Raw genomic sequence first — 9055 nt, 5'->3', positions numbered from 1 at the left:
AAGCCTTTCAAATAAGGATCCAAGGGGGCTCCATCGTCCTAGCCACCACTCCAAAGGAATGGCGCCGGCCCGATGTTGCCAAACCGAAAATAGGAGTTAAGAAAGTAAAAGCCAAAGATACCGATCTAGTGAGGAGCCCGAGTTAAAGGCTGCAAGTTGAAGATCGGTCATCGTGCAAAGGGTTTAATAAAACTATATATGGTCACCACATAACGCTGGTATGGCCTTAAACTGCTTTTCGTCACACGTTCTTAAAAGAAGGACAACTTACTTGGACTGAATATCAAAACAAGGATAGTTACCAATCAAAAGAATATAAATCTTGTATACATATATATATGTGGGTATATGAAGAACGTGACACGTATTAGTCTCTAGTCTGCAGTATATACACTTTACTGAATTAAAACCCAAGAAAGCAACAAACATTTACTTAATCAAAATCAAATCTATGAGTCTATAGTAAACAAAAGATCCATATGCAAATAATGAAGAATAGCTAGCAGGTGAAAAAAATAACAATAAAACTTTTAATGGCTCTCATGTTTGAACTACTAAACTAAGGAATCCCGTACCCAATGAAGTAACAACGCAATAGGTGAATGTAGTGGGAGAGACCTCCATTTATAGTAGTCCTTCCAACATCTCAACTTTGCATTGAGATTGAAATTACTGGTTCTGCATATTTATTTCAAAAAATAAATTAACATGTTAGGTAGCATCCAAATATAACTAACATGAGTTCTCGACGTAAACTTATTCCTTGGCAAAAGAGCCGATATCAAATTGTGACAATATGACATGCACTTGACTATGCACTATATTCAAGATGCCTGAGTAACAATGTCAAACCATCACTAATACTATACTGTCAGCCTATATGCAACTCTAAATACCACAAACTAATATAGTCTTTGACTATTTGAGTGCATTCTATTAAATAAGCTAGCGAGAAGGATATGACAAATAAGCATCTTAAACGAGCATACTCTGCGTCCACGCAGAAACAAGCCTCATTGTCCAACTAATATTTTTGGAGGAAAAGCAACCTGAATATATCTACATTAGGCCGATAATTAATATACTACAAGCTGATTCATATGACTCAACGTAATTTGCCTTTATTTAGCTTATTGATGCTTCCAGTCTTGTGGTGTTGTATTGACCGCTATCATTTCAACTGATAGGTCCTCCAAGCGACCAAGCTACATATATTTCACAAATGTCTTCTCCCGTCATTATCTATCATTTGTCATCCGTCCAATTCCAATGTAACTGCTATTTCATATCCTGATCTTTTCAACCTAGTTGCGCAAGAAATTGAAGGGATGCGCAAACGAATGACAGATTGACTGGCCAACCTCGTCTTCTCTACACTTGTGAATATAGCTTGGCTTTCTATGCCCCTCCCAAAGAATCCTCTCTTCGTTGTTCTACTATCACCATTTTTTTCTTGTACCTAAATCCTTCACATTAGGCAGCTATGGTCTATATTCTATAACCTAAGTTTCAAGGCTTAGGAAAAGGTTGATGAAACAAATATGATGGCGTATTCTATAGTGTAAACACGTCTGGCAAACTGTCGCCACTAATAGGGATAACTAGTATTAACACCCCTACTAATAGTATAATATGACGAAATAGTGATATAGAGCCTCTAAGATGCAGTGATGCACAATGCAGTGAAGCACGGATAGCAATACCAACTAAAATTTAGGGGTAAATAATATTGTAACTCAGAAGTAACAAATGTTGCTCACTGTCTTGATCAAGGAAAATCTCATTTTCTATATCTGAGTAGTACACATCATACTGAACTAACACATGTACTAATCTAGGATGGGTGGCAAAGACAAAGAGAAGTTCATCGAGCCAATCGAGGTACAGTTGGCAAACATTTTGAGGTAATGGGAACAGGATGAAGGGAAATTTAAGACTAAATCCCCTTAAAATCATAGTACAACAATTAACTAAGCCTTGTCCATAACAGTTCCCAATTGAACCCCTCCATTATTGCTGCTGCCCTCCTACAGCTCCTCATACTGATCCATGGTACATCCACTTAAGAGCAACTACAATCCAAGTGATCACCCTCGTCCTCTCCTCTTCATCATAATTCTCCCAATATTTTCCTTAGTCTATACCTTCCTTCTCCTCATTTCATATTTGAATATGTAATTGAACCTTACTTTTTCTCTTAAGATGTGTAGATAAACTTTTGTGTGCAAAAGTTGCAGGAGGGATTTAATCAAACATCAAAATTAAAAGGTGGATACCATGTAAAGTGGTTACCTGTTTTGGCTTCTCAAATTGCCCACACTTCACATATGCATTTATGAGTGCCATGTAAATATGCTTCGTAAATTTGAACTTTAGCACCTGCATTACTTCATAATATCTTGCAAGGTGTTCAATATTTATTAATTTTTGTAGTGAAGTATCGCACCATATAGCATGTTCAGATCACAAAAGGCAAAATTACTATCCAAGGGAAAGCAGAAACATTTCAAAAGACCACTACCGGTGAATTGAAGTGAGAAGAACATCATTTGATTTCTGCAATAGCAAAGGGTACATCGGTTGTTTAATAATACAGCTTAAACAACTCGGGCAATCAACAACTAAGGACATCCAATACCTTAGAGACGGAACTCTGGTTTAGGACCTAAGAAAAACCAATCAAATAAATGTATTTATTTACATGTCCTTTTAAAGATTAATCACGCTCACCTGTTAATCTATCTTTGGGATCAAGGCAACTACTCTCATAGTAGTAGGTAGTGATAGATTTGTTAAGAAGCACATTTTGTAGCCTAGAAAGGACCTCCTCACAGCTTGTCAAATAATGGCGTTTTATTTTCCATATATGTTACTAATAAAGAGAAATAAGCAAATCAAACCAAATTCATTCCGAGGGGTATGGCGGACCAAGCATGTCGATCGTGCTTATATAACAACAAAAACAACCAAGAGCGGACCGGAGAGTGCTTACATGCCACCACACCCTTCATACATATTACATCCTAATCCCCACATATAACAATTTTACATCACCTTATTAATTTTATTATAAGCATGGATAATAAGATCCTAATTTCCACAAATCATGCTCTAAGATCCCAAGAAAACAAAGAACATCGTGATGTAAAATGTACTTTGTACTTAAATAACCTCGCACTAGAACCAAATTTTCAAATTGCTAAGGGGTGATATGAAGAACTTCGCCAAATTTGCTTTGATCGCAAATCACGTGCATGCATACATATACGAATATGTGAATATACACAAGAATGTTACATTGGCTGCAATGTTTTCTCCCTCTTGTATCAACACTGCTACTTATTAAACGGAAAAATGTTTACCAAGCAAACGAGGGGTGAGAAATGGAACGGAGGTAGAAGGTGCATGAAGCTAATGAAAGAAGAGTTGGTGGTAGGAAACTTGTGTGGGAGTGTTTGGGAAGTCTCTAAATGATTGTTTATTAGGAAAGACATAGTTGCCACTATATTGGCAGATAAAAAAAATTTGATCTTTGGCTAGGGGGAGAGCATAGGAAATATGCCATTGTGCAATTGCATTTTTCAGTTACTAGATAAGACTTTATATCCTGAATTCTACAAAGAACCTCGGATGTTTGTCTTCGCAATGTTGAACAAGATGAACAAGAGGCTAGATCAGCAAGTGCCACATTCGCTCCCTCTTTTCTCATACCACAAAACACCACTTTAACATCATGTAACAAAGAGTCTCGAACACCACTAGTAATGTCATATGGTGCGTTCTTATTAAGTTAAAACTTCGGATGAATTTTTCAAAACTTCAAACCCTTAGCCGATATAGCATTAGATTTCAAATCATCTGGATGTTGTGTTTAGTCATCGTGATGTGGAATATAACAACTAATCAAGTATGTTAACATAAGGCCCACAAAAAATTCAACATCAAACATTATCTTCTATGTGTGAAAATGTTTCTTAGATGGTATACGAGATAATATACCTTGACAATATCTTGTTCACGCTCGAGTTACTTATTAGGTAGCTGAAAGTCCGACAATCCGGTTTCATCGCCCCACACCTTTCATTTTACGGCTTTCTTGAGAATATAAGACTTATAAAGGGAAATTTAGTAATATCGAAGTCGAATGAAGAAATTGTTGAAATATACAAACATGTAAGTGAGAAAAACAAGTAAAGTGAACACCGAGTTGGACTTGTACTTAGCATACTCTAATGGTCTGTCTCTTCACAAGCTAGTAACCAAAACATAATTGAAAAAGTAAACTGAGCTCCTCAAGCACAAAGTTTAAATGTGTTATCTTCTTTAGTACCACATAAAATACAGATCAACAAAACAATACCGCAATTTCATGAATAGTTAATGTAAACTTGCGGGGATTCAAAGATCCTAGTCGGTAAGGCAAATAGACCAACCCTAGCCAATGAAAATAAAGCCTAGTTCCAATAGGGCAGCAACAGCAAGAGAAGAAATAAGACAACTGCGTATTATTTAAACTACAAATTAGAAAATCCAAAGTTTCAATGAAAAACTAAATTCCAGAATCTAGACAACAAGATGGTTTTGCTTCGACAATCAGAGTTAATCAGAAAACATATACATTCTATTGCAAAATAAGTGTATACATTACACTTACATAAATATCTAAAAGAAAGCCACACTTAAACGCAAATTAAAGCTTATTTTCAATAAACAAATCCAATCACCACTCCACTAACAACAACAAAGAAAAAATAAAAAGATTGCTTACACTATTATCAACACGCTTTGAAAAGAAACAAGAAAGTAAGTCCAACCCCAAGCTATTCAGCTCTTCACAGTTCCACCACATTCCCAACCAAAGGTAAATTCATTATAATTTACGGTTTTCACAATTACTAAAATTGCACAAAACTGAAAAGAACTCAAAATGCACCTTCATTTGAAGATTCCGGCGACAGCTGTGGAGAGAAACAAAGGGCATAGACTCAATACCACAAACTACTAGGAAGAGAGTAATAAAAACAAGGAAAAGAGGAAATAACAATAAACACAAAATTATAAAATCGCACCTTTAGTTATAACTGCAGTAACTAACACCCAAGTTAATTTCAAAATAAACATCTAGTAGTAGTGAGAAAACGCGGAAAAGAGATATTAGATGTAAAGTTGAAATCCATAGAAGAAGAAGACGGCAAGGAAATTACCAAATAAGCGTTAGCGTGGCATCGGTCTTGACCCCCAAGAGTTGTTGTTGAGAGAGGCGATGAAAATTATAGGAGAGAAGGAGATGAGAAAGAGAGAAGAGCGTAATTATTTTAGTCTTTCCCTCTCACCGAAAATTCTAATTTTGCGTCTTATTTTCAATTTTTCATAACCTTTACGATTTGTTTACGATTAATGGGCCGAAGCAAAAGTTTTAAAAACGTAACAAATTAATTCTCAAATGCAGTAAAATTAACGTAACACTTTATAAATGAATTTAACGCCCATAAAACGTTAGGAACCTAGTTACACTTAAAAACCGTTAGTTACTGAAAAACTTATGCGTTACTAATATCCTGTTTTGGTGTAGTGAAATGAAGTAACGGATAAAAAGGAAAGAAGGAGATGGGAGCAAACTTCTCGAAGATACGTTCTACTGGAAGGAGAGTTATATCGAAAAAACTTCAATGGACCACTATTAAAATGTTTGGGTCTGTGACTATCTCAGGAGGTGTTGGCAGAGTTACATAAGGGGGATTGCGGGAGCCATTTAACGGGGAGGACGACAGCGCATCAATTGCTGACACAGGGGTATTTCTGGCCCCATATGAAGAGGGATGTTGTGGAATTTGCTAAGAGATGTGACAAGTGTCAAAGATTTGCCCAGTTAATATTCGCCCCCGTTAAACCCCTTCATAATGTCTCAAGTCTGTGGCCTTTTGCTATGTGGGCAATGGATATAGTGGGACCGCTGCCCATGGCCAATGGCAAAAGGAGATTCATGTTCGCAGCCACGGATTATTTCACAAAATGGATTGAAGTCGTACTCCTGCAGCAGGTGAAGGAAGCGCAAATCATCAAGTTTTTATGGGAGAATGTCATCTACAGATTTGGGTTGTCGTACGCCATCATAGCTGACAATGGGACTCAATTTACAGGAGCAAAGGTGACCAGGTTCTTACAAGCCTACAAAGTGAGACAGGGTTCTTGGCCCCTTACAATCCCAAGGGCAACGGACAGGCAGAGTCATCTAACAAGTTCATCATGAACAACCTTAAGAGGAAATTGGAAGACAAGAAGGGGGCGTGGGCCGACGAGCTGAATCATGTGCTATGGTCCTACCGGACCACACCTCGGACATCCACCCGAGAGACTCCATTCTCATTGACCTACAGGGTGGAGGTCGTGATCCCGTCGGAGATGGTGGCAGCTACAACGCGAACAAAGATCGTAGAGGAGGGCTCAAACTGGAGAATTATAGCAGTAGATCTGAATTTAGCAAAGGAGAGAAGAGACATTGCCGGTATAAAGCTGGAAGAGTATCACAGGAGACTGCAAAGACAGTACAACAGGAGGGTCAAGCCGAGACAATTCCAAATAGGTGACCTAGTGCTCCGCCGAGTGACACCTAGTACCATGAAAGAGAAAGATGGAAAGCTGGATTCAAATTGGGAGGGACCTTATACGGTGGTGGATATCAGAGGGGCTGGCACCTACAAATTGTGGACCCAGGAAGGCAAGCTGATAGAGAAGTCGTGGAACGTGAGAATGTTGAAAAAAAATTCACACCTGAATGTAATAGAAATCTAATGCATGAACTTGTGGCTGTATGTAAATATATAATGCAACATCACTTTTGAGATGAAACCATCGTTTATAAAGGTAGGGGTCCAAAATAAACATGAGACTGGAATGCCAACGAGACAAATGGGGAGAGACCTTTGGTCGACCTGGTCGGAATTGGACCTGGGGGCAAGGCGAGGTCCCAATGACTTTCAGAAGCTATGAAACCCGCGGAGTAGGATGAGAGGCGCGAATAATACGTGGGGCATAGAGCCCAAGGGTGGAAAGAGACAGCGGAGGGGATGAGCCCTTCGCTAATACGAGGCTAAAGATAAGCCAGGGGCAAGAAGAGTTGCCCCAAGGAACTGGTTGAGACTGCGGAAACTGCAGAGCAGGATGAGCCCTTCGCAAGGGAGAGATGCAAGTCGCACATGGAGCATGAAATCCCAGCGTGGAAGGAGACAGCAGAGGGGAGGAGCCCTTCACTAATAAGAGGTTAGAGGGAGTCAGGGGCAAGAGGAGTTGCCTCAATCAACTCGCTGAAATTATACAGTCTGCGGAGCGGGATGAGCCCTTCGCGAATTAGAGATACTAATACCACGTGGGGCATGAGGCCCAAACATGGAGGGAAATAGCGGGGAGTTGGACTCTTTCACAGATATACTCAACCAGTGCAAAAATAGCGAGAGGAACGAGCCTATCACTAATGCAAGGAACTAGTTGTGGAAGCATGAAGGCTGGCTTACAGTTGATGGAACAACCAAACGTAGAGAAAAAGACAAGGTAAGGGCTACATTGGAGTAAAGTGAAGAGATGACAAACATGTTAAGCAAAATCAAACATTACATGAAAGAGATTAATATTCAAACATAAACAGAACTACTGCAATCAGTGACCCAGATGGGATAAAGTAACTTATTACAAAAAGTGCGAAAGACAAAGAGCATTTCTAGTGCTTCTCGGAGGGGGAGTCAGTGGTAAGTAGGACATCAGAAACTGCTTTAGAAGGGACGGTGGTGGTTGCGACAGTAACGTTCTCTAGGGTCTCGGTAGGGGTCTCTTGGGTAGCCGCGGCAGGGTTGGAAATCTCTTCATGCACTGGGGAGCGGGAAGGGGTCCTTTTGTTCTTCCGGGCGTCTTCGGAGGGGGCTGCTGCTGGGGTGTAGGGCTTTTCAGGCAAAAGCCATCCTTCCTGGGTGAGTCAGGCAAGCTCTTCCTGGATCTTCTTGGTTACCCTTTTGTCAGCAAGAAGCTTGAAGCGTTCGTGAAGAGTAGCCATGTCATCTTGGTGTTGTTGAAGTAGGACGGCGGTAGCATCTTTCTGTTCTTGATTGAGAGTGTCGACGGCAGCTTGGTGTTGTTGGGCTAAGGCAAATAGGTTGAGCTGATGTTGTTCAAGGAGCATTTCCCACTGACGACTCAGACGGTCATTGACCGTATCCATGTAGCTCTGATGAGAAGATTCCACGGACTGCAGTTCATCCTCGGCCTTGAGTTTGGCCAAGTTAGCAGTGGCTAGATCGGATTGAAGCCCTACGTAGGCAGCCTTTAGACCACTAGGGCCATTGACCTCTTTCTCCAAGGCAGCCAACTTGTTCTTCGTGTTGAGAAGACCGCGGATCATGAAATAAATGTCCAAGCTCACCTAAAAATAGAAATAGAGAGGTAAAAAAAAAACAAGAGCGAGGGGCGTACCCGTTCCTAGTTAGTATAAAAAGAGGTGCGGTGGGTATCAAACGTGCCCCCATCAGCGTAGGCGATGTCCCTAGGCAAATGGGCGTTGTAGAACAGGGAAGAGGCTACCGCCGCATTGTCGAGGGCGAAGTCAGTTGTGGATACTCGGCGGTTGCGCACGTTGAAAATGGGGCAGAAGTCTTCTGCAGGGGCCGATTCAGAAACCAGAGCTACCGGTGGAATCGGTTCTTTGCCAAGCCAGCAGGCGCAAGGAGAAGAGACTGCAAGTTGAAGTGACGAGGTGATGGGGGCAAGGGCTTCGCATTACGAGGTCCGCAGAATCTGCAGGGGACCCGACCCTTCGAGGATGTCCGGCCGCTCTTGGATCGGGCATTTCGGCAGGAGCCATCGCCTCGGGTGGGGAAACCTCTGTCACCTCATCGTCCTCAGAGTCGCTGTCAAAAATTTTCTGTTTATGAACGTCCATGTCGTCGATGGGGGAGTTGGGAGAAGTATACTGGTCGTCCCGGTTGGAAATGGAGCGGTAGGTAGGGATGTCTTCGGGAGCGAAGGTGGCGGGAGAGTCTCGAGATCTTAGGGATGGAGAGGAGGTGCG

This window comes from Coptis chinensis, chromosome 1 (assembly GCF_015680905.1).
Source record: "Coptis chinensis isolate HL-2020 chromosome 1, ASM1568090v1, whole genome shotgun sequence".
NCBI classification, from domain to species: Eukaryota; Viridiplantae; Streptophyta; class Magnoliopsida; order Ranunculales; family Ranunculaceae; genus Coptis; species Coptis chinensis.
This window is presented reverse-complemented; position numbering follows the sequence as displayed.